The 26,275-nt window shown below is 46.9% G+C and overlaps 1 protein-coding gene across 2 annotated transcripts in view; it reads left to right on the plus strand.

Moving 5' to 3' along the window:
* The window catches only part of WNT3A (Wnt family member 3A), a 102,039-nt gene that overhangs the window by 609 nt on the left and 75,155 nt on the right, over positions 1 to 26,275 (plus strand). The window contains exon 1 of one of the 2 annotated variants that reach the window (XM_071734593.1): positions 897 to 964. The exons of the other annotated variant lie outside the window; for it this stretch is intronic. The gene's annotated coding sequence lies outside the window, so the exon portion shown is untranslated. Of the gene's footprint in view, positions 1 to 896; positions 965 to 26,275 lie in introns of those variants that run through there. 2 annotated transcript variants of the gene reach the window in all.

Here is a 26,275-nt window from a genome sequence, read left to right on the forward strand (position 1 = left end):
TTCTTTTCTTTTTTTTGTTTTTCCGTCGCTTTCAGGGATATGTAGAGGGAAAGAGGGGGAAAAAAAGGGAGGGAAAAAAAGGAAAAAAAGGAAAAAGACTAAAAAATAAAAAAAGAAAAAGGAGAGGAAAAAAAGGAAAGAAAAAGGAGGTGGGAACAACCTGGGCTGAAAGGCAGAGACGAGGGAACAGAGCCGGGGCTGGGGGAGATGTGCCGGGCGTTGCTGCGGAGATTTGCGCGCTCCCGTTCACCGGGGATAACGCAGATTTTAATTATTTTTTTTTATTATTATTTTTTTGTTTGGTCCGAGTCGCAGTTCTTTGATTTTATTCTTTGAGTTTATTTTCCGCGCTTTGCACCCTACGCCTTTAAGAGCCTTTTCTTCTCTCTTCCCCCACCCCAAGCAAATGGTGCTGGGCAAGACATGTAACTGCAAGATCTGCTCTAATTACCCCGCGGAGGTAATTGGGCTCAGGGAAGCCCTAGCGCAGGAAAGCTCCGTGGGCGAGCGCGTAGGAAGCGCGGAGCGAGGCAGGGTAGGCTTAGCCGCTGAGGCTCCGCGCTTTGCCGCCGGCTGCGCGGCTGCGGAGAACTCCTCCTTTGAGTAGAAAGCTGTCAGCTCCGCGCCCGCGGAGGGGACCTGAACGCGGAGCGGGCGGCTGTTCCTCCGCGCCCGGGGCGGTGGTGTAAATAACTTAGAAGCATCTCAAAAAAACCCCTAAAAAAACCAAAAAAACACCCCCTAAAACGCTAATAACGACGATAATTAATATTTTTTTTAAGCGCATTTAAATCCCTGCCGCCCACTCCCCCCCCTCCAGCCCCCCCCCCCACCCAACCCACCCCCCACCCCCGCCTGCCAAGGGGCGGTAGCGAGGTGCGGGGGGCCGCGGGTTCGGTACCTCCGCGCTCGGCGGCGGTGAGGAGGTTGAGGGTGTTGAAGGCAGCCTCTCCAACTATTTCAGGTATGTCTGAAAGCAGGGAAATTTCGTTGGGATGGGAGAAAAGCCATAAAATGCAAATGCGCTCTTGGGAAGGCAGGAGAAGGAGCGAGCACCTGGACGGGGAGTCATTAAAAAGCAATCTTTTATTCCCAGCCACCATCTAACTTATAATTATGAAACTCCGCTTGCATTCCTGATTGGAGAAGGAAACGCATTCCTTTAATGCCAAGAGAAATATTCCTGTGTCACCCACCGAGGTGGCCCTGTGTGTGTGTGTGTCCCCCACCCCTTTCCCAGGGTCCCCACCTCAGCCCCGCTCCCGGTTTCCCGAGGGTGCGGGAGAAGCGGCTGTCGGGGGTTGGGAGAGGTCGGGGTGGGGGGAATTGCAGGGAAATTGGGAGTATAGAGAGGGACAGGAAGGTTTGGTTTTTTTTCAGGCCAGGGCATCAGGTGTGTTCTGTGGGACCTTAGCGGCGATTCTTTGATTTTTTATTTTTTTTTTTTTTTCTTTAGGGGGGGAATTGGGGGTGTTTCCTCTCCTCCTACCCCTCGCTCCTCCTTTTTTCCCATCTTTTCCCCGTGGTTTCAGACGGTTCGTTCTCCAGGACAGAAAACACATCCCCCCCCCATCCCACTCCCCTCCCTCCCACCCATCCGTCCCCTCTAGGCCATGGAAATGCAAAGGAGGTTTTGATTGGGGTCGGGGGAGTCTGGGGAGAAGCCGGGTTCTGTTACATTGGTTGCCTAAATTACCCCCCCCACACCCACCCTTTTTCCCCTCTCTTTATTTATCCCCAAGCAGGTTATAAACCCATGGGCATCCCCAGGGCTGGAGTTTGGGGTCAGCCCTGGAGATGGGGGGGGAAGATGTGGCTGGAAGGTGGCACTGGGGTGTCCCAGACCCACCCCCCACACACACACCCATCCATCCACCCTTTTTCCCCTCTCTTTATTTATCCCCAAGCAGGTTATAATCCCATGGGCATCCCCAGGGCTGGAATTGGGGGTCAGCCCTGGAGATTAGGGGGGGGGGATGTGGCTGGAAGGTGGCACAGGGGTGTTCCAGACCCACTCCCATCCACCCACCCTTTTTCCCCCCTCTTTATTTATCCTCAAGCATCCGTGGGCATCCCCAGGGCTGGAGTTGGGGGTCAGCCCTGGAGACTGGGGGGGGGGGGAAGTGGCTGGAAGGTGGCACTGGGGTGTTCCAGACCCACCTCCCACACACACACACACCCTTTTTCCCCCCTCTTCATTTATCCCCAAGCAGGTTATAATCCCATGGGCATCCCCAGGGCTGGAGTTGGGGGTCAGCCCTGGAGATTGGGGGGGGGGATATGTGTCTGGAAGGTGGCACAGGGGTGTTCCAGACCCTCTCCCCCCCACACACCCATCCACCCACCCTTTTTCCCCCCTCTTTATTTATCCTCAAGCATCCGTGGGCATCCCCAGGGCTGGAGTTGGGGGTCAGCCCTGGAGATTGGGGGGGGGGATATGTGGCTGGAAGGTGGCACAGGTCCCCCCCACCCATCTACCCACCCTTTTTTCCCCTCTTTATTTATCCCCAAGCAGGTTATGAACCCATGGGCATCCCCAGGGCTGGAGTTAGGGGTCAGCCCTGGAGATTGGGTGAGGGGGAAGGGGGGATGTGGCTGGAAGGTGGCCCAGGGGTGTCCCAGACCCCCCCCATGGACATCTCAGTATTGAGGGTGCAGTTTCTCTTCTCCTCACCCAGGACAGTTTGCTTCCAAACCAGATGATTTAACAAATCAATCATGCTTCTTGATTTTATTTTCATTTCATTTCGTGCTTTTCTTTCTTTGGAAGTTTGGTTTGTGGTTTGGTTTGGGGGTGGTGTTTTTGGGTTGTTTTTTTCTTTTTTTGAGGGGGGATGGAATTTTTTGGTTTGGTGGTGCAAGCAACAAATACCTCAGACACTTCTGCTTAAAGCTTCCTTGAGATTAGCTCACAGCAACTTCACTCCTCACAGCAGAAAATCTGTAATTTACCATCTCTGAATTGTGCCTCTCCACAAATAATCGTTCCTAATTAAAGCTGAAACTCATCCTAAACCCCACGGAGCCAGGGCTGCTCACACTGGTTTCAGGTTCCAGATAACCTGAGCAAAAGCAGGGACTGAGGAACAATATTCTCCTGTAGCTTTGGGTGATTTATTCTCCCAAAAAGAAGAAATTAGAGGAAAACACCAAATGTGTATTGGTCAGGAGGAACAAGTGGGTGTGTGGCTATTGCTGTAATTTCTGGCTGCCTCTAAATAGAGCTCTGTAAAAATTGCTGACCCCTCCATGGCACAGGGGCACGTGTTTAAAATCAGGCCATGGGGTGCTGGTGGCTCTTGCCCATCCCCAGAGCTTTGGTACCTCTGGAAAAAGTTCCATGGAGCATTTTGGAAAAGATCCCTGGGAGAGGTGATGCTCCCGTGCTCCCTCAATGCAGTGAGGGTGGGAGGGAGGGGAGAAAGCCAGGACAGCTTCTTAAGAACAGAAAATTCCCCAAATAATATCTTTTAGAGTAGGAAGAAACTGGCTTTAAAGAGAATAATTTTAAAGATAAGAAAAGAGGAGGGCATTGGTTTCCCATTGGGACAGATGTGGCAAGTTTTTAGGGATGTGCTGGAGTGATTTATTGTGGCTCAGTAACCCCACAGGACCTCCAGAGCAGCAAAACTCATCCTAAAAGAGCTACTGGTAGCAGCAAGAGGCTCTTCCACACCCAGGGGGCCAGATTAAGAGTAAAAATGAGGGTGGTTTTTTCCTACTTTTTTTTTTTTTCCCCAATTGTTAGTGCTGTTCATTTTTGGGTCTGTTTAAAAAAAAAAAAAAAAGAGAGACTGGAGTGAATGAAGGAAGGCTTAGGAAATTCAGAAATTCAGAAGTGAAATTTAGGAGCAGGGGAGGGATGGATGTAACCTGTGCCCTGTCTTGTGTGATCCTGGGGCCCATGAAGTCACAGGAGCAGCAAAAACTTAAAACTTCTCTCAGCTAACTTGCACTGCATTGGCTTGGGTGACTGCACATGGAATGGAAAAAGCTTTTTATTTTATATTTTAACCAGTGGCATGAGGTCTGACTTGGTCTGAGGACAGCCAGAGTGTGTTATAGAGGAAGGAGAAGGGTTTGATTCAGGGGGTAAAGGAAAAAACAGCAATAAGTATCAACCCAGAGCTTCAGTGCTGGGGATCTGAACCTCCTGTAGCCCAGGACATTGGTGGAAGGGGGAGATGATCATGGGAAAGTAATTCTGGGCATCTAGGACCTCAAACATCATTTTTTCTGGGGTAAGAAGCAGCATGGTGACGCAGCTGGTCAAAGCATGTGTCTGGAGAGGTTCTGGAAGAGGAAATCCTACTGAATAGATAGTTTGGGTGGACCTCCTGGTGGCAGTGCTTTGGGCACCCATGTCTGTCCTTCCCTGTGTTCTGCTGGTCCTGGTGGAGTTCCTGTCTCTTCTGCTGCTCTCTGTAACATCTCCATCCCATCCTGTGTGGGGTGGGGTGAGATTGACCCCATAACAACCAGGGCAAGGGATGGGAGAGAACCAACCCCACAACTGCAGTGTGACTGGAGATGCCAGGCTGGTAACTGGAAAGTGGACACGTAGGATGTGTCTTAGGAATATTTTCCCAGCTGTGACCTGTGTTGGCTTCTTATTGCTTATTCCCCAAGACTGGTGGCAAAATCTCTGTGGGTTCAATCATCCTGGTTTGCCCCTGTACTCAGCTCTGGGGAGGCCACAGCTTGAGTCCTGTGTCCAGTTCTGGGCCCCTCAGCTCAGGAAGGAGATTGAGGTGCTGGAGCAGGTCCAGAGAAGAGCAAGGAGGCTGGGAAGGGATCCAGCACAAGTCCTGTGAGGAAGGGCTGAGGGAGCTGGGGGTGTTGAGGCTGGAGAAGAGGAGGCTCAGGGGAGACCTCATCACTCTCTCCAACTCCCTGAAAGGAGGTTGGAGCCAGGGGGGGGTTGGGCTCTTTTCCCAGGCAACTCTCAGCAAGACAAGAGGGCACAAGAGGTCTCAAGTTGTGCCAGGGGAGGTTTAGGTTGGACATTAGAAAGAATTTCTTTACGGAGAGGGTGATCAGACCTTGGAATGGGCTGCCCAGGGAAGGGGTGGATTCTCCATCCCTGGAGATATTTCCAAAGAGCCTGGATGTGGCACTCAGTGCCATGGGCTGGGAACTGCAGTGGGAGTGGATCAAGGGTTGGACTTGATGAGCTCTGAGGTCCCTTCCAACCCAGCCAGTTCTAGGATTCTATGATCCAGGTAGGGTGAAGCTGGCCCAAGCCTGTGATGTCCTGCAGGAGCCACTTCAGAGCCTAGGAGGGTTGAAGAGAGTGATCTAAAGGATCTTTCCATCTCTATTTTTCTTTTTTTTTTTTTTCTTTTTTTGCCATTCAGGAAATGTAAATGCATGGGAGCAGGGTGGGAGGGAGCGTTGCCAACAGCAAGACAAGTAGCCTGGTGGCATCACTCCAGCAATAGGCAGGTGCAACACCTGAACCTGTCCCTGTCAGACTTTGATGGCATCACCTCAATAAAAGCAGAGCAGGGACGAAGTCCTGGCTTGTGACTTCCTTCAGGTCTCTCCTGAGGATCTGCATCCCAACGGGGTGGGTGGGAGCATCCCCGGAGAAACTCCATTCTCCTTTTGTTGCAAATGCTGGAGGACCAAAGCTGAGTCTTGGCAGGCTCTGAACTTGAGAAAGCAAAGCTGGGGTTTGGCAGAGAGCAACCCTGTTAAGTGAGAGATGATCATCAGCCCTCCTTAGCCAGGAGGGAGGCAGAGCCCTGGGAAGGTCACCCAAGGGACAGCCTGAGCCGGGTGCTTTGGCTCCAGAGCTCCTAAAGCAATCTCTAGAGCTGGGAAATATGAATTGCATCTCCACACTTCTCCTCCTCTGGAAGGGAAAGAGAGAATTTGAGGGGTTTTTTTTTTTGAGCTTTCTGAGGTGGTGACGTTCGTCCCCATCTCCGAGGTGGCTGCACTTCAGCTGCACGTGGTGCAGTCCCTCTGCACCCATCCCTCTGCACCCATCCCTCTGCACCCATCCCTCTGCACCCACCCCTCTCCCACCCTTGCCCCAAGGCTTGGGAATTGTCTTGCTGTACATCTGCCTCTGTTCCAGCCCTGTCTCACACACGGCCCAGCACTGCAAAGCAAGGGATGATGTTTTATCAGAGCATCAGAGGATGGGTTTGGGTTGGGAGGGACCTCTAAAAGTCATCTAATCCAACACCCCCTGCACTGAGCAGGGACATTTTCCACTCCATCAGGTTGCTCAGAGTGAGAAAAATCCCATTTGTGGAATTATAGAATAGTTGGGGCTGGAAGGGGCTTCTAAAGGTCTTCTAGTCCAATCCCCCAGCAGTGAGCAGGGACATTTTCCACTCCATCAACTTCCTCAGAGCCCCATCTAACCAGACCTGGAACGTTTCCAGGGGTGGGACTTCTACCACCTTTCTGGGGAGCCTTGAGCCAGTGTCTCACCACCCTCCCAGCAAAAAATTTCTTCTTTACATCTGGCTGAATCTCCTCTCTTTCAGTTTAACACCACTTATCGCCCCTGGCCCTGCCAGGACAGCCCTGCTGAAAAATTTGTTCCCATCTTTCTTCTCACCCCTCTTGAAAGGCTGCAATGTGGCCTTCCCAGAACCTTCTGTTCTCCAGGCTGAACAACCCCAACTCCCTCAGCCTGTCTCAATATCAGAGCTTCTCAAGCCCCCTGACCATCTCCTGGTTTTCTCTGGATTTGTTCCAACAGCTCAATGTCCTTCTTTTCCCATGGACCCCAGAAGGGTCTCACCAGAGAAAAGTAGAGGAGGGGAATCACCTCTTCTGACCTGCTGGACACTCTTCTTGTTGTCTTTCTGAGCTTCAAGCCCACACTGCCACTTCTTGTCCAGTTTTTCATCTACCAGTATCTCCCTGAGTCCTTTTCCACAGGGATGCTCTCCATCTCTTCATCCCTCAGCTATCAGCCCACCCACCAGCTTGGATTTTCTGAAGCACAGCACCCAAGCAATGGGAGAAAGGGCAGCTGGGTCTGGAGGATCTTGGTGTGTAGAGGTGAATGTTATGAAACAGCCCTTGTCTGGTCCCTCTGAAGGTTTTAGTGTGCAAAGGATAAGAGAAATATTTTCCCATCTCCATTTTTTTTCATGGTGGGACTGGAGAAACAGACTCTAATGGGATTTATATTGCTCCTGGTATAGCCCAGGCTGTACTGAGGAAACTAAATGACAGGGCCAAGATCACACAAGAAGGTTTTCTTGCTTTAGTCATTTAAAATCTTTTTTTTTTTAAGTTTCTTACCAGGAAATCCCTGATTCAGGCACAGGGAGGGCTGGGACCTTTCTGGAGAACAAAGTGAGTGCTCCAGGGGAGCTCTCATCCCCTCAGATTTTAGACTGCTCATATAAAATTGTGTTATATTTTTACATATCCATCGATTTATTTTTTTTCTTTCAGTCTGAAGAGGACTTTATTAGATAACCTAACCTGAAAACCAGAAACATGATGTTCAAAGCATTGAACAAAGCCATTGCTTGACAGGAGAAAGCCCTCCCTAAGATGAGGGAAAGGGAAGCATTTTGCTCAGGGAGTCCCAGAGACAAAATATTTCCTTTAAAGACATTTGAACACCTCTAAAACCTCTCACTCTGAGCACCTACTAACATGGCTTAAGCTCTGATAGGTGTCCAGGAAGGGAGAGGATGTTTTGTGGTTTTTTTAATTCTAATTTTATCGATGGGTAAGCAAAGGCAGAAGAATTTAAAGACCTTGCCCTGGACCTTCCAGTGAGGGTTAAGTGTAGCACTGAGACACTTGATTTTCAGGTTCCCCAAGGGAAGGAAGTTTGTGTCTTCTTTAAGACCTCTCTGCACAGACCCCATGTCCCTGGGTGCTCTTGCAGGGCAGAGCAGCAGGGAAGGGTGAAGAACAATTCTGAAATCCCTGGGTCCTGTTCTGCTCCCTGAGCTCCTGTGTCACCTGGATGAGCCTTTTCACTTCTCCACGTGACATTTTGCTTTTCCCAAACTTGGCTCTACAGCTTGAGCTGCTGTTGGTAGAGCAGTTAGAACAGGAGGGGGTGGGGAGATGTAGCCCTGTTTTTTGTTGCCCCCAAAAATGGGACTTTCTGATTGTTCCCTCTGAAATGTCAGGCTGGAAGAGCCTTTTGCTTTGAGTCTGTGGTGTCTCCTGGGATAGAAAAGTCAAGGATTGCTGATTGTGCCAAGGGAAATGAATCAGGGAATCAGAGAATGTCGGGTTGGAAGGGACCTCAAGGGTCATCTGGTCCAACCCTTCTGATATTATTATTATGGGAGATGTCTCAGTACCTTGTGGAAACTTCAAACTTTTCAAAGTTGGGGAATCCACCACTGCCCCTGGGAGACCATTCCAGTGTCTGTCTGTCCTCAAGGACATGAGGGAAATGAAGGTGACTCCTGGTGTCTCCATCTCAAATCCATGGGATCCCTTTCCTGCTTGCATCCCTCTCCCTGCAACTGGGATGAGCCAACCCCACTCCAAGCTTCTGCTTTTCCAGACAGGACCTGCCAGTCTCTAGACCTCAATGCTGGTGCCCAGCACACCTGCAAAACATCATGGAAAGGAGTTAAATTTTTGTTCTAGACCTCTCGAGGAGCAGATAGTTTTGCTTTGCACGTTTGGGATTGCAAGAAAAGCCCCACAGGACAACCAGGGCTTGATAACCTCCTCTTCCCCATCCTTGCTTAGCTTTTCTTGCTTGCAGTTCCTCGAGTGCATGATTCAAACAACCCAGCCACATTTCCAAGGCCTTTATTGGGAATAATGACAGCACTTAAACAGCATTGCACAAGGGTTTCACTGGGAGAATCCTCCAGGCTCTGAGTCACTCATGGATGCTCCATTTGGAGAGCTGAGCTGTAGCCAGGAGGATGGATGCAGTTGGTTGCAGGAGGAGCTGAGTCTCACCCCCAGGGCCTCCTGCAAGCAGGGGTGGACTGGTCCTACCCCCATCACCATCTGTGTTGAAATTTCCTTTCCTGAGCAGGACTGGACTCAGGATCTTGCTCTGGATCCCCAAGGAAAAACCTTGTGGGGCCAAAGAGTGCAGCTCTTTGGGAGGTGAGAGCATGTGGGAGGTGTGGAGACCATTGCTGGTGATGGAGAAGGGGTTTCTAGGCTCAAAATAAGCACCCACTCCTTTCTGGGGATGGGGAGCATGGTGCTTTCTGACCAGTCAGGTGCTGGGGTGATGGTGCCAGTGAAAACCACTGAAATATCATGGAAAGGAAGGGAATGGTGGGGTGGGAAGTATTGGCCAGAGCATGTGTGCCCAGAAAAGGTTGGATGGGGCCTCAAGGCTGCAGCAAGAGCCATTCCCAGCCCTCCTCACCAAACCCATCCCTGCTTTCCTGACACCACTGAGAGCCAAATGAAGGCTCAGGGGCTGTAAGAGCCAAATCAGTTCAGTGAGGCTTAAAGGAGATGAACATGCAGGGATGTCTGTACAGACAGAAGCCCTTCCAGGATGAACCCACCAGGGTTTTGCTGGATCAGGCTCAGGGTTAGACCTGCAGAAAAGCCACTCCTGACACTGTCTTTTCCAACTATTTCCATCTAACTGAGGCCAGTCGTGATGCTTTTCACCCCTCCTGTCCCTTTCAAAGTGGCAAGGTTTGCTTTAAGTCCTGTTCTCATCTTAGCACAACCTGTGAAAATTCATCAGTTCAAGAGTCCACTCGGAATTCTGTTGGTGCCTGCCAAAAACAAGGGAAGGAGAACCAATATGTTAACTGCCTTGCTCTGAACTCCTAACATAGGGCACTGCTTTTAAAAGCAGCCTGTAAACCAGGGGAGGGCATTCTGCATCACAAAGATGGTGTTTGTCTCTTTTCCTTGTTTGTCACCTGCATATTCACAGTTCCCTTCCCACTTGGATGTTGCTGATACCCAGAGGGCACTTTGCATTTGTAGAGCCTGGGCCATCAAAGCAGCTCAGGGTCCCTTTGGTCTCCTCCTCACAGTTTCTGTTCTGGTGTAAATAATACTCTGCTTTGCTTTCTATGGGCATAGTGATAATCCTTAGCAGGGATGCTCTTACTCTCTTCCAACACGGATGTTACTCCACACTCTATTGCTGTGAAATTTTTGTTTTTTTGGTGGTTTTTTTGGGGTTTGGTTTTTTTTTTTTTTTTTTTTGCACCTTTTTTCTCATTGCATCTTCCAGGCCAGGTTGGATGGGGCTTGGAGCAACCTGGGCTGGTGGGAAGTGTCCTTGCCCATGGCAGGGGAGTTGGAACAAGATGATCCTTAAGGTCCCTTACAACCCAAACCATTCTCTGATTCTATGATTTTTGCACACCCTTAGGCTTCATCAACAAGGTCACATCATAGTGTGCTGACTGGTTCATCAGAGGCCTCAGAAAGCATCCCAGGTGTTTGGGATGACCATTTCTCCTCTTCCATGGGGGGATCTGTAGGACCAAAGTGCTTCAGAGCATCTTTTCCTGAAAGGCTCAGAGAACACCTCAGAGGTTCCTTGAACCCAGATCTTATATTTCTGCCCTGGTTTCCTGTCTGTCACAGATTATGAAAACACTCCTGGTCACCAGGCATCAATCTTTCTGGTCAGATAAAGCATATCTTCCAGGAAAGACAAAAAAATAGTCCAAAAAAATATTTGCCTGGATTCCCATCAGATGCCCATGAACATCTTCATGGGGGTCCTTCTTCCAGACAGGATGCTCAGTGGCATCCTGGTTGTCCTCAGAGACCTCTTAGGGATTGTCCACAATCCACTGGTGATTGGTGGTGTCCACAGTCCCTCCTTTCTCAGCAGCAGGTGGAGGCAGATCAAGAAACCCTGAGAGCTCCTCAGTGGGACCTGATGACTATTGCAGACAACCGAGCAAAAAGCCTTGGGGTGAAATTTATTTTCCTTGTTACATGTCTGTAATTCTGATGTCTCCATCCAAGCCAAGTGCTCTTGGCTCCTTTCATTGGTGAGAAGTGGACACTTTGTTCTGCTGCAATTTATGTCTCAGTGCTTTGGTTGAGCCTGGTTGGTTAAATTTTCTGTGACTGTAGAGGAATTGAGTCCAGCAGCTCAAAGATCTCCTCACCACCATCATCCAGGTTTAGTCAGGGAATCCTCTTTGAGAGTTTACTCATTTGCCTATTTCCTAGCTGTTAAAACACTCATTTCCTGACATAAATTCACACTTTTAAAATAGAGTAATGGGCTTTATCTCCATCTTTTACTTGCATTTTAATAAGCTCTTTAGTGTGCAGGACTCATTGGTATATTGGAATGGGCTTAAACCTCTCTAAAAAAACCCTCTCTTCAGCAAATTCACATCACCTTATATTTTATCATGTCCCAGCTATGAATTTTGCAGCTTTCTCTGCAATATATTTAATCCTGCCTCTAATCCAGCAAACTAATCCTGAGCACAGCTACATCATCCTCGTGCTCCTTCTCCCCAAGAGCCTCCAGTGTCTCCCACCATCCTCTGACCACATCTGCAGTTCATTGGGTCAAACGTGTAATAATTCTTTATTAGTAGTAAAAAAATTGAGATAAATATAAATTTATATCAAAACTTAATATATATATAATGGCTTTCTTGCTTAATTATCTTGACAGGTATCTGAGCAGAGGACATGGCCACTTCTTAATGCCAGAGTTGACTCTGCATTTTGGAGCATTCCTTTGGCTTTTTTTTCCTTCCAGTTCTCTACAACCAAAGCCTTTTCTCTTGCCCCTCATCTACATCTCTTCATGTCACTTTCTGGGTTTGTATTTCCTCTCAATCTCTGCTGGAAGATTTGTTTTTAGGAGGTTTGGCACCTTCACTTTTCTGAGGAATTCCCACTGTGGGACAGAGAAGCAAGAAAATCCAGAGCCCACCTCTGCTACAGCCCAGCAGAAATGCAACCAAAAAAGCACTGAGCAGAGCAGGGAGTTTCTTCTGCTTCCAAAAGGGTTCACCTTGTCTAATAGAGATATTTACCAAGGGGTGGGAAGGCAGAACTGAAACTCCTTGAACAGTTGCCAAGCCTTCCATTCAGTGTGTCCCTCTGCCTCCAGAAGAACAACAATAGAGCCTGTTGCCAGACAGTGTTGTGTGGCCTGACAGAAAGCAACTCTAAATCCTTTGCAGGATGAGGGACATGCTTAAGCCCTTCCATTTTATTTTTTTTTTATTTATTTATTTTTTATTATGAACCTACAGTAGCTAGGAAAAAAATGGGAGAGTCAGCTCTTGCTGGAGAGGTAGAACCCCATCCACATCCCACTGAAGACTGGGGAAACACCAGTGTGCATCAGAGAGGATTTGTAGAATTTTCTGGGAGACCCACATTTCCTTTAGAGGCATAAAAATCTGGTTTATGGGAAGGAGTCACCATCCCTGGAGTTATTTAAAAGTCATTTAGACATAATACTTAAGGAGGTGGTTGCTTAGGACCTGTCAGTGTTAGGTTAATGGATGGACTCAAGGATCCTGAAGGTCTTTTCCAACCATTCTGTGATTTCTGTCCCTTCTGGAGGGAGAATCATCTTGCAGCTTTACCAGTCTCCAGCCAAGCTTCCTTTTAGAGTCACTGGTGAGAAATAGGATGCAACTCAGATGACGTGTGCTAGACATTTACTTTGGGATGGGGTGAATCACATCCCAGCCATTCCAGTTTTCTCACCATTGCCTGCAAGAGGATCTTGGATGATTAGGCCAGACAATGATATCTTCTTTTAGACAGATGAATCAAGGTGGTGGTTTTTTTCTTTTCTTTGAATACATTCCTGAAGGCTAGGAGCATCCAGGCATTTTATGATCTACCTAGGCATGCAGAATATTGGAAGACCTTTTTGAAAATCCTGGTGGGCATCATTTGGCATTTTTAGCAACCAAATTAATTTTAAAAACCCACCACATGAAGTCCTGCTCTTGCATGACACATACCTAGAGTAGAGCAGAGCAAAAATCACACCTCTCAGAGGGGTATTAAAAGGTAATTCTTCTGAAATAATGATTTTTTTTGCACATTCTTCCATGGGAAGAGCAGTCCAGATGCATTTATCCTGAAATAATTTACTTTACTGATCCAGAACATGAGATCTAGGTATTTCATTTGAGCCCACATACCATGCTGCCTCTCCTTGTGAATTTGTAATGGTGATAGAGAGCTGTGACCCCTCTGAAGATGTGCAGGATCTAGGATTTAGGATCTAGGATCTAGCAAGATGGACTAAAAATGTTTGAAGTGTGCACTGATATAGTCTATTATGTTCTGGCATTGAGGGATCCAGGGATGGGGAAGCTCACAGCCCATCCACCAGCTGCCTTGAACAAAGTGTGTTGATTTTTTCCAAGGCCTGAATGCATTCCCATTCCCAAAGAGTGTAAATCTCCAGAGAAAGAAAGTGGTAGCCTGATCTCCAGGGCCTGAAAGCTGTTTTGCTACAGCATTAGCAGAAGGGTGGTTTGGTCACCATCTGGAAGGATTTGAGGGTGGAAGTGCTCAGACAAAACAGGGAGAGGCTAAGTGGAAAAGGACAGAAGAAGTCAAGTGCAGGCCAATTAAACACATAAATCTTGCTTTGTGCCTTGGACTTATTGACTGCATTGCTGCAGCCTGATCACTAAACTGATTTTATTGAGCTGCCCCTTGTCAGTGGGTTGTGGTGACTGCTCCATGAATACCCTGAGCTCATTCTGAATGTGAGGAGAAGTGGATTAGCCCTGTTGCTTTTATTGAAGTGCTGATTTCTCCCCCACATGCCTCAGGGAGAAGTTAAGCAGCACAGTTTTAGCTGTCTAACTATTAGGCACCTCAGGTTAATTGAGATGCATCCCACTGTGGGTTGGCAATAATAGATAGAACAGGTTCTACCATCATTAAATCATTTGATCCAAAAAGAATCATCTCATCCACCCTCATGTGCCCTGGGCTGGATTAAATATACCTTAAATCAGGAGAGGTAATGGGCAGAAGAGGTAGTTAGCCCTGAGTCATTACTAACCAGAATATCATCTAGAAAATGAAGGACCTCACCAGATCACTGCCTTTTTTCTAAGAGGACAGGTCATGGATATTAGTGGATGGATTGCAAAGCCTGGATGTCACAAGAGAAGACTTGAGGGCACAGTGGGAAGTAGCTGTTGCCTGAAAGAGTATAAAGTCCAGACAGATGGGGCAAACAACCGAGTTGAAAGGGAAGAGATAAGACACATTAGCAGAAGATTGGGAATCAGACAGGGAAATGCTAATTCAGTGGCCACTGAAAGCCTTGGTGCAACTTGCCCACAGGCATAGGGGAAGTCTGATAGAAACCAGCATCCAGTCCAGCTGCCCTGCTGACACTTTGTGGAGTCTCAGCCTGTTGGTGAATGAAGGATTCAGGCTCAGCCCTGATCCCAGGCAGTGTTGTTAGGACAGCTTTCTAACAGCCCTACTAAAATCCCAAGTCATTTGTAACATGGTTTAGGCACTGGCCTTGGTTAATGGTTGGGAGTGGGGGTGATGGTTGGACTGGGTGAACTTGAAGGTCTGTTCCAACCAGAGTGATTCTGTTTGCCAGGAGAGTCTACAAGCTGCACTACAGGAATAATTCAAGGGTTCTACAGTCTAGCATGTGTTTACAGCCAGGGATATAGTGGTGGTCTCTGCCACCAACAGTGATGCTGGTGGGTGGCTCCTGTTGCCTCTCACACTGGTGGTCAGGCAGAATAAATTAAGAAATTCTGACCTGCTCACAAGCTCCAGAAATAGAGGAATATAACCTCTTGTTTGGATTCCTGCGTTCAAGAGAACTCTTTTGTCCATCTCTGGCACAAGAAGGGTGGAGCACCTGGCAAGACCTTGGCTATCTAATGAATTCCAGACTCTGACAAACCAAGAAAAAAAAAAAAAAAGTCAGTGGCACACCCTTAGGATAAGGGATATCTGGTCAGATCCTTTCTTTACCCTTCACAACCCTAAAGAAATAGTTTGGTGACCTGGACAGGGGAGAATCAAGAAGAAAATGGGAAAGATGCTGTTTTCCTACAGTCTTTGGCAGGTTGCACACATCCCATTTCAACTTCAGCAGGGAGTCAGTGAGCAGAGCCCAAGGTAGAGGAGGAGAAGCTGTGCTGGAGCTACATTTGACTCACTGGTTAAAAAAAAAAAAAAAAAAAAAAAAAAAAAGCAGTGAGAATAACAGCCAAAGCAGCTGTCTGTACACAAGTGAGTCAGTACCAACAGAGACCAAGAGTAAAGCTGAGGTTTGTTCACCCTGTTGTAGAGACATACACAATGCTTACGCACTGAAGCCACGCTGGGCAGGATTCATCACACTCCATCTCAGAGCTGGACATCTGAGGTAGGCATCTCAGCTCCTTTTCTAGTCAATGAATGAAGGATGACACTTCCCCAAATTGATTCATCAGCCCGATGTTTGCTGCCAGTCTTTGGATGCAATGATTACCTCTGTAGCAACCAAGCTCCCTACGTTGGTGAGGAAGAGAACCAAGATGAGTGAGCTGGGTGCCTGACTTAAGGGTGAATGAGGTTAAGTGAATGAGGTTAACTCTGACTCCACCATGCCTCAATCCTTAGGCTCATCCTGTGAGACCCCAGGGACAAGGAATTTGTGTTTAGAATCATAGAATTTTCAGGGTTGGAGGGGACTATAAAGATCATCTCATTCCAACCCCCCTGCCGTGGGCAGGGACACCTCCCACCAGCTCAGGTTGCTCCCAGCCCCATCCAGCCTGTCCTTAAAAACTTCCAGGGATGGATGGGGCTTCCACCACCTCTCTGTGCAACCTTCACCCTTCACCTTCACTTCTTCCTAACATCCCATCTAAAACTCCCCTCCTCCAGTTTGAATCCATCCCCCCATGTCCCCTCCCTTCCTAAAATCCTAAAAACTCCCTCACCAACTTTCTTGTAGGATTTCTTCAAGTCTGTCCCCTGGTTTTCCCTGGTGCTAGCCTACCAGAAAGGTGCTGTTGCAGAAGCATAGCTGGTCAAAGAAATAGTCATTTGGATGGGTTTTTGTAACCAGTAATGAGTTTCTAAGTGGAGATACCAAGACAGAGACCACCCTCAAGGCCAGTCATGGTTCCAGAGTCACCAACTCATACCGTCTATCCCTGAGCTTGAGATTTCCAAGGTTCTGCTGACCTTGCTGATAAAATCTGTACAAATTTATTCACACACTTGCACAGTCTAGTCCTGAAATTCCCAGACTGTTTCTGCTGCTGTGAATAAGGCAGAGTTTGGTTTATCTGAAATTTCCTTGATCTTAAAGATGTCAGGAGGGATGCCTAGGATTTTCTTTTGATGTCAGAAGGATTTGGTGGCAACATGATAGTGGAAGAGGGAGAGAAGTGATGTGAACACCACTCTCTACTGCCTAAATGCCAGGTCTCTGCCTAGGTTTTGCTATTAAAACTGTCTGGCTGCTAAGTTAGGCATGAACTCAGCCTTAGGCACTGCTATGCTAAGTTAGACTTTATTATTAATATTAGCAGAGAATAGATGGAGACACCTCAGGTGTAATTTGTGTAATTTTCAACTGGTATTGGCCCCTGCTCTGTGAAATTAAGGCCCTTCCAAAGTGTGTTTTAAATGTTTTAATTGGATGGGGAGAGCTTGTGCAAAGGGACTGATGTCCCTCAGGCCATGCACTTTGTGGTCGCAGAGGAACTGGGGGGCTGGGGCCATGGAGGGACTTGGGGAAGAGTTCTCAGACACCTTCCTCCTCTAATCCATCTCTTTACAGCTGTTTTTTGCATGAACCAAGGCTTAAACCATCCTGCTTGTCCCCATAATGATATTTGGACCTAGTGCCCTAGTGGGCCTCATTTGGCACAGGTCCTCAAAGGTACTGAATACCCACAAGACTCCCAAAAATAGGCATTTAAGTAGAGGAAAGCCATGGCCAGGGCCCTGCCAGAGGGACAGGCTGCAGTGTGGATGTATGAATGTGTGTGGAATATTCCCTGGACATCATAAATCCAGACAGAAGAAGAGACAAGTCAGAGCTCACAAGCTGCAGTGCTCACAGAATAATCCTTTGCTCTATTTTTTTTTTTTTCTTAATCCATTTATCTCCTGTTTACTCCTCATTCTGACTCTGTGATTTGTGGGAGGAAGGAGAGTGTGGGTCATGCCAGGAATCTCTTGACAGACATCTTGCATCATCTGACTGCAGAAGAGATGAAGGGAAGGAATTTTCTCATCAGGTTCATGGGGGATGGAGTCCTCCAGTTCTTGGAAGATCCGTGCTTCCTGGCCATGGCTTGTCTCCCATTCCAGGCCACAAATCCTTGTGTTCTTCATCTGGTGGTGTTGCTGAACACTGCAGATGTTCTCCCAGAGCTTCTGAAGATGGAGTGAAGGAGAATATTGAAGGCTTTGTGAGCCAGCTGGTGTTTTGTGAGCAAGGGTGGAGAAATGGACCCATCTCCCTGGTGGACTCGAGACAGCAGCTCCCAGAGACATCTCCTAGGAAAGTCCAGTTAACAACTACTTTGAGGAGTCATTGGTGAGAAAAAGCAGCTATCATGGAAGAAGATAGTTGTAAACATATATAATACTATGTGTACATATGTATATGCATAGATGGGGACATGTACATGTCCCTCTCCTGAGTTTTAGATTCTACTCCAAGGACAAATTGAGCTCCAGGGGAAACTTGACTTCAGCAGACTTTGGAGCAATCACCTTCTCTTCTGTCTTCAACTCTGAACTCCTTTAGGTCTTGATCCTGCAAGTTGCTTCATACTTTGATTCCAGGCCAGGAAAGTGCTGCTGAGCTTTGTGTTTATCTGTAAATACCTGGGCAGTTCTCTTCATTTGCTGTGCACAAGCTGGGTCACACAGGTTGAGATCAAGCCCGAGAGCAGGGAGAGTCTTTCCTGTGTTGGGCTGATACATAGCACATTATTATATGTGCTATCAGGGACATAGAGTAATAATGTATGTAAATTACAGACATATCTCAGTCCCATCTCCTACCCCATCACAGGAGGGAGAGGGAACCCAGTTAAGGCTTGTACTATCTGACAACACGCAGCAAAACTTGGCCAGGAGCTGGATGGGGTTTTGGGGCATGCAAAGGCAGAACTGCAGATCTTTTTCTGTGCATCCTAATGGGCTTCAGCACTTGCAAAATCCATCTGTCTGCACCCAGGTCTTAGATCCACGGGGTTCTGGCTGAATCTCCAGGATTGGCCAAGACTCAATCAATGCGAATCATTGATTTGGTGCTTCTGTAGGAACAGCATAATCTCTTGGCTAGGGTGTGCTGCTGAGATTGGAGAAACCTGGCTTCCAAACCCTGCTTCCAAAACCAAGCAGAGGAAACTTCTGCAGCTCATTTTCCCATCCAATGGGCAAGGGCCTTAACCACTAAGTTGCTGACTACGAGTTTAAAGGGGACACTGAGTCCTCTAACTTCACTTTGGGAATGGCACCCTAGGGGATGGGCACATGAACAAATTACCACGAGGTAAGTTAGGGTGTGAGCTAATAAGATGCCAGTTTTTCTGTGGTAGCTGCCTGTGTGAATGCTCTTAGCCTGCAATGCATGCAAGGAGGTTCATCTATACCAGGGGGGAAGAACGTTCACATGGGTGTTCACAGGGCTCACACCCTGGTTTGACTCCCAGCTACTTGGGGCTGTGCCTCTAACCTCAACACCCTTGAGAATCCATCCTGAAAAAAAAAAAAATTAAAAAAAAACAACCCATCGAATTCTTCTGCTTTACAGAAACCCCAAATCTCCCGTTTCTGCTTTTCCAATTATAATTATTTCCAATTATAATTATCCTGGTGTTCTTGGTTTGCCAGGAAGGATTTGCTGAGCTTGACTCCATGCATTCTTTTGGAAGACAGCAGTAACACTTCAGATCCTTCTTGGCCACCTTTAGCCAACATGGACAGATTGCCTACTGACCCTACAAACTTTGCCTACCTCAGAGTCAGAGACCTTCTGGGCCCTGACATATGAATATTCTCATTTCTCACAGCCAGGCCCCAAGCTCTGAAGAGGTCTAAACATGCAGAGATACAAAATTAGACACATAAACCACTCTCTAGCCATTGGTGGTTTGGTTGTGAGATGAGCAGTGCTTGCAGATTGCCTTGAGGTCACTGGGTGCTCAGAGCTTTTTAAGGCCCTTCCCATAGGCCTGGGAAATGCCCAGAAAGGAAAGCAGAAGCCCTGCAAAAAGAAGACCTTGATTTAATTTCTTGGCATACTGGTCTGGGAGCCTTGAAGGGTTGCAGAGAGAGAGAAAACTTTTCTTAGGAGGAGGCTGAGCATAAATGTTCATCAACCCAGGTGGCTGAACTGGGGAAAAATACCTTTAAACGGTTCCAGGAACTACACTCAGTGTTCCAAAAAAAAAAAAAAAAAAAATTAAAAACAATAATAATAATTAAAAAACAACCAAATGAACAAAATATTTGCGTGGTGGGACTTTGTCTCATGATGCTCCCAAAGGCTGTCTCCTTCCAGTTGGATGGGGAAGACTCAATTCATCCTTGAAGCTGTTCCACCAACCTGGCCCAACTCCGTTCTAAAGACAGAGCTTTCCCAGAGAGTTTGAGGATGCTTTTTGTTTCCAGGCATACGAGGAACACTCAGTTGGGTGACAGCACACTCCTGTACCAGCCCTCTGGATGGAATTCACTCACTTCATTTTAGCTATGTAATGCTGAACTATCTGAGCTCATCATCTCACCTCCCTCTGGAAAGATGGGCATCTTCTGAGGGCGATTCATCCTTCCTGAGATGGGTATCTTTTTAGTGGATGTGATGAATCACTGTCTGGAGTTGCCTATCTTTCTCCATCCACTCTAGAAACAGCCTAAACACTTACCTTTTAGACAGCTGAAGTTGGGAGGTTTGACTGAGTGCCTCAACACCCAACAAATGTCCTTGATGTGATGCCAGCTGGTCTCTGGAAGGGTTTTATCCCTATTTTAAGAGTGGCTGATGAGAAGGCTGAAGTGTTTTTTCAGGTCCTTGACCTTCCTTGGTGATTTTTGCCTGGGGATAAGAAGGAAAAGACCCACATCCTCTCTGGTTCCAAGAGCACAGCTCTTCCAATTTAGGCACATTAAGAAACTGAAGGAGATGCTGCTGTGCTGTTACTTCAGGAGAAATTAAAAGCTTGTCATGAAAAAATTGAAACTGAATGGGAAGGCCAAAAAGGCCTCAGAAAGAAATGAAAGAGACCCTGTTTCCCAAGGGAAGTGAGTTTGATATCCTGAGCTGTATATTCTGTCCTGAGGTAGATGCAGAACTTGCCAGTTTTTAGCTTTGAGGTGAACACCAAGATGAAGACAAGATTCAGGAGGATTTTTCAGTAGGATTTTTCAAGGGAATATTTAGAGATACTAGAAATATCCAGCATTTTTGTAGTTAATGACAACAGGGTGATATTTGGGGCTTTTAAAATTTTATTTCTGGGCTTAAGGTGACATCAGGTTACTGAAGACCAGGATAAGATTCATGCAAGGAAAAAGTGTTCCACAAATGTCCTGTGCAGGGTACTTCTATTTTCTTCTGGAGCAGCTGGTTCTGGCCACTCTAGGCAAGGGCTGTTGGCCTTAGGTCTCTTAATTCACATTTTTCTGTAGGATTGGAGCATTGTTACCAGCCTGGTGTGTGAAGTGCTGATCCATTTGTACCTCCCATGGGATCACCAAGATCTTCATAGGGAAAATAGGAGCCACTTTTCATCACTTCACCCTTCAGAGGGCAGCTGAGGGTTTGCATTTTTATTTCAAAAGAAATTCCCAACTTCCATGACTTCAGCTCCTCTCTGACTTACTGGTGAACTTCTTGTGTGTGTGTTTGTACATGGCTCATGAGAAGGGTAAAATTCATCGTAGCAAGACCTATCCTAGAGACCTATCTTAGGCCAGAGCAACTTGCTTTTCTGAAGCCCTGATTTCTCTCTTATGAGCTCAGTAACTGGATTTCTAACTTTTAGGTGGCTACAGAGAGATTTGATGAACTCTGCTCCAGGTGTGAGCACTGGTTCCTGCCATGAGCACTCATGAAGTTTCTATCCTGGTGAATCAAGGGGTTGGTGGGGTTGTTTTTTCGTTTTGGGTTGGTTTTTTTTCTTGCAAATCTGTTGAAGTCCTGCAGCCTTGGGAAGCTGTTTAAAGTTGGAATGGTATGAACTGGCACAGTTCTACAGCCTAGAGGATGGGGGCTGCAGCTGACAAATATCCCATCCGTGGTATTTAGGGAGCAGAGATGGAATCTGAGGTCATTGTGGCTGAGGAAGCCACAGAAGCTTCTTGCACAGTGTTATGGCTTGAGAAGTTTTCTAGTACCTACACGTCTCTTCAAAGTCTAATTGTAGCAACCCTGACTCCAGGGAAGTTGGGGTTTTTTTGTTGTTTTTTTTTTTTAAACCAGAAATGAATCTCTGGAAGCTTCCTTCTTGCTTTACTTCTCTCCAGTGAGAAAGTCTCTGTCTCCAGACTGATTTCACAAGCATGAACCTCAGCATTTCATTAGGCTGTTGAGGATGTGTGTTCAGATGAGGCAACCTGGAAGCAGGGAGATTTCCTCAGAACATCCTTAGTAAATGAGAGATGTCATTGCAACGTATGGGGCTCTGCAGGGCATGGGTCTGACCTTCAAATCCCATGGCAATTTTATTTTTTTTCTTAAGGTGATTAACCCTGTTCTTAGAGTTACGACAAAAGTGATAAAAGTTGGATTTCTAAGCCAATGCAAAGTTTCAGTTTTGCAAAACTGAAACAAAATAAACCTCATTTTTTCTCTAACTGAAACATTCAGATCTTCAGCATAATGCTGGCCCATGTGCCAGGGCTTTCTTCTAAATACTGAGAGCCTGGTTCCAGAGATGACCTGGGGACCTCTGCAGTCCAGGATATATATATATATATATATAAGGTTTAATTGCCAAACACTATGTGTGCAGTGGATTTAACAGTCAGAATTTTATCTATTGGACCTTTTCATGTGCAGACATCTCTGTCTCTCTGTCTCAGTCTGTCAACTGAATCCAATCCTGAGAATACTCCAGCATCAGGTGACTGATTGTTCATCCCATTTGAAAGAGGGTCTGGGATGTAAGGCTCCATAATTTCATTTCTTAGGATGACAGTGAGGGATTCACCATGTTTTTCCCTACTCATCCAAGCAGCTTCTGTGGAACTGAAATGCATTTTTGGGGAAGAGTTTTCAGTTGTGTACTTGAAGCTCTCAAGAGGGAGACCTCCATCCTCAAGAATCCATCCTTTCTTTTATGGACTTGGGCTTCATCTTCTTTACTGTACTTCAGGTCTAGCCCTGAGCTGGATTTGGCTGGTTTCATTCCTCCATCACTGCCTGCCATTTCACAGCTAGATTGAAAAAAAAACACCTCTAATGTAATCCATGTATCTGGTTGGGAGTTTCTCCCCTGCTAAATCATTTCAAGAGTGCCCTATGGACCTCTGGAGGTTGGGGAAACAAAAACTTCTGTGTTCTGTCTTGGGCTTGGGGAGCTGAGCAGATCTCTTCTGGTGATGAGGTTGTTCCTGATCATGTTTAGCTTCTACCTGGGCAGCAGACAGCATAGATGTGACTGGGGGTGGAAATAATGGTCAGTGTCTCACTTGGAAAATGTCTCTTCTAGCAGCAAAGAGGTTGTGTTTCTGACTCAGAGCTAGCTGGACTGTCACAGTGCTTTTAACTAAGGACCTTTGGTGGCCTTCATTTGTTGTTTCCTGGCTCAGAAGCAGAAATGCTGTTGGCTTATTTATAATTTCATTAATTTGTAAGAAATAAATGCATTTTGTTGTTTTCTATTAAACAATAGCTCTGTTGCAAGGGATGCTGGCTGCCTCCCTTGAAACAGACTTCTTGATACAAGTAGCTCTTGATGGCTTAAGATCCCAAGGCAGGGTATTGGACCTCGATGATCTTAAAGGCCCCTTCCAACCCTGACAATTCCATAATTCCAAGTTGAAAAAAATAAAAAATCCGAAATGTAGGGGGTTTATTTTCATCACTCCTAAATCCTTCATGTGGAGGAAGATGCTCTGATGCCCACCACTGCAGCACCTCCCAGCAGAGAGGTGTTTCAGTGTGACTGCTCCCTCCCCTTCATACAACTTTTAGTCAATTTTGTACTGCCCGAGGCTTCAGGAGGAATTAGAATCCAGGTCTAAGAGTTTTTGCCCGTGTGGGGAAGCTCTAGCAAATTAAACTCATGATTGAGTTTCTGCGGTGCAACAAGTTACCACACATCAGCTGACCCTTGGTAACTGTCTGCATGCTCACTGCTAGCCTCCAGCAAGTCAGGTAATTAGACTTTGCTTACCCACAATAAAAAAGGGTTAATTTAAATCACATTTGCCAGCAGTTGCTGTAGGCTAGGGATCCACATATGTAGGATTGCTGTGGGTCAACTAGCAGGTAGTAATTTGAGCTCCACTCGCTTGACCATGAGATTGAGCCCCCAGTGGAGACCTGAATTCATGGTGTTTGTGTGCTGATTCCTTCAGGATGTGCCCTGGGACAATCGTGTTCAGACATCTGCAACAGAAACATCTTTTTCTGTCTCCTCCATGGTCCATAAAGAGGAGAAATGGATGACTATAGTGAGACGTTTTGCTCGCTCTTATGGTGTTTAAAAAAAAACAAAACAAAAGCATAAAACCAAATTGAATCATGTCCTAAACTGCCTTATTTCTCTTATTTGCTGAAAAAAAAAAAAAAAAATTTGGGTGACTTGTTCAGTTTTAGACCCCTCCATTGCAAACATCACCAAGTGGACAAAAAAATCCCAGTTCCCAGTGCACACTGAGGGATCCATTTTGTTGCAGACCATAATCATAGAATCATAGAGTCATAGAATGGTTTGGGTTGGAAGGGACCTTTAAGATCATCCAGTTCCAACCCTTGTGCATAGGCAGGGACACCTCCTACTAGATCAGGTTGCTCCAAGCCCCATCCAACCTGGTCTTCAATATTTCCAGGGATGGGGCAGCCACAGCTTCTCTGGGAAACCTGGGCCACAAATTCCTTGGGCAACCTGTTCCAGGGTCTCACCAGCCTCAAATTAAACAATTTCTCCCCCACGTCCAACCTCAATCTCCCCTTTCTCTCCAAGTTTTAACCCATTTCCCTTGTCCTCTCCCTACCCCCCCGTGTCCAAAGCCCTCCCCCAGCTTTCTTGGAGCCCCTTCAGATATTGGAAGGTTGCTCTGAGCTCACCTGGGAGCCTCCTCTTCTCCAGGCTGAACAACCCCAATCCCTCAGCCTGGCTTCCCAGGGAGCTGCTCAGCCCTCTGAGCATTTCAGTGGCTCTGCTCTGGACACCTTCCAGGAGCTCTGTGTCCTTCTGCTGTTGGGGACTCCAGAACTGGACCCAGCACTGCAGGGGGGGCTCAGCAGAGCAGAGGAGAGGGGGAGAATCCCCTCCCTGTGCTGCTGTCTCTGCTTCTGCTGATGGCCCCAGGACCTGGTTGGTTTCTGGGCTCCAAGCACACAACTGATGGCTCAGGTTGAGCTTCTGCTCCACCACCACCCCCAATCCTTCTCCTCAGGGCTGTTTTCAATCCATTCTTCTCCCTACCTGATCTCATTTGGGGCTTTCCACCTGTCCCTCCCAAAGGCCTCCCCAAAGATCCTGTGTCACATCTGCCAATCCCACAAGCATGTCCCAGAAACTCTGCCCAAAATGTAGAGTGATTTTCCCCCTTTCAAAGAGGTATGAGTAACTTTTGAGTAGATCATTCAAATGCACATACTGTCAACTGGTTTTATTTGAGGGTTGGTATGGGATATGTAGCACTTAAATATATTTACAGTCCAGGTTGCTACGTGATGATGTTCCATGTAGGTAAATCACCAGTGATTTCTGTGCAGGGTCTATAGCTGTCTGTGATGACTCAGAGAACTGAAGATTCTCTGCAGCCTGCACCTCCTGCCTTCAGAAGTGCCAAAATAATAGAAATGGTCAAAGTCCAACGTAGCAAGTGCTGTACATGAGTCCTGTGTCCAGTTCTGGGCCCCTCAGCTCAGGAAGGAGATTGAGGTGCTGGAGCAGGTCCAGAGAAGAGCAAGGAGGCTGGGAAGGGATCCAGCACAAGTCCTGTGAGGAAGGGCTGAGGGAGCTGGGGGTGTTGAGGCTGGAGAAGAGGAGGCTCAGGGGAGACCTCATCACTCTCTCCAACTCCCTGAAAGGAGGTTGGAGCCAGGGGGGGTCGGGCTCTATCAGTCAGACAAGAGGCTTCAGCTCTGCCAGGGGAGGTTTAGGTTGGATATTAGGATAAAAATTCTTTCCAAAGAGGGTGCTCAGGCATTGGAATGGGCTGCCCAGGGAGAGGGTGGATTCTCCATCCCTGGAGGTTTTTAAGAAGAGCCTGGATGTGGCACCGAGTGCCATGGGCTGGGAACCACGGGGGGAGTGGATCAAGGGTTGGACTTGGTGATCCCAGAGCTCCTTTCCAACCCAAATGATTCTGGGATTCTGGAGCTGGGTACCTGAGAGCTGTAGAAATAATGTCCTGACATATGTCCTGACAGGAAAAAAATGGTAAAAATCAGTGTTTTTTATTTCCCTGCCACAGGTAACCCTTTCTGTCATCTTCCTTTTGTGGTTCCTTATTCCTGGTACAATCTTAAGCAAAGAAAAGGAGGAAAACTTTAGCTCTATGCTGTACATAGTGAATTTTCAAGCTGCACATGACCAGTCCTCTCTGAGAGTTTGATGCATTTGATTATCCATAGAAGTCTAAAGCTGTGTGAGATTTCCCTGGAGCCCACGTGCTGCTCCAGAGGGGTCCAGATCTCCTACAGATCCCCCATCATATCCACAAGCCTTATCATAGAGGGTCTTTCATGTGGAAATAATTAAGAAATTGGCTCCTGAGCTTCAGGTTCAGCTATTTTCTTTGGGGTTTCTACAATATGGACATCAATGCCCACCTCATTTTCTGAGTCCCTCTACAGCTGAAGGAGAGTTAAGATTCCACATAGTCATGTACACACAAGTATTTAGTGCCATTCAGGATGCTTAATGTCATCTGAGGTATCTGAATGCTTTAGAAAGGCAGGCTGGAGCCAGGAGGATCTGTAAAGCACCTCAAAAGGTACTCACCACACCTATGCTTAAGCAATTGAATTCCACCCTGAGAATTTAGTGTGATAAAGTAAGTGAAAAAAGAATAATCAAGATCATTTCAAGAAGGAACATAGAATTTCTCCCAAAAAAAAACCATGTCAGCAGGCTTGCTTCAGAATATCTACTTCCAACCATGGTATTGTGTAGGAGAATATTATCTAAATTAT

This window comes from Heliangelus exortis, chromosome 2, assembly GCF_036169615.1.
Source record: "Heliangelus exortis chromosome 2, bHelExo1.hap1, whole genome shotgun sequence".
In the NCBI taxonomy this organism is placed as follows: Eukaryota; Metazoa; Chordata; class Aves; order Apodiformes; family Trochilidae; genus Heliangelus; species Heliangelus exortis.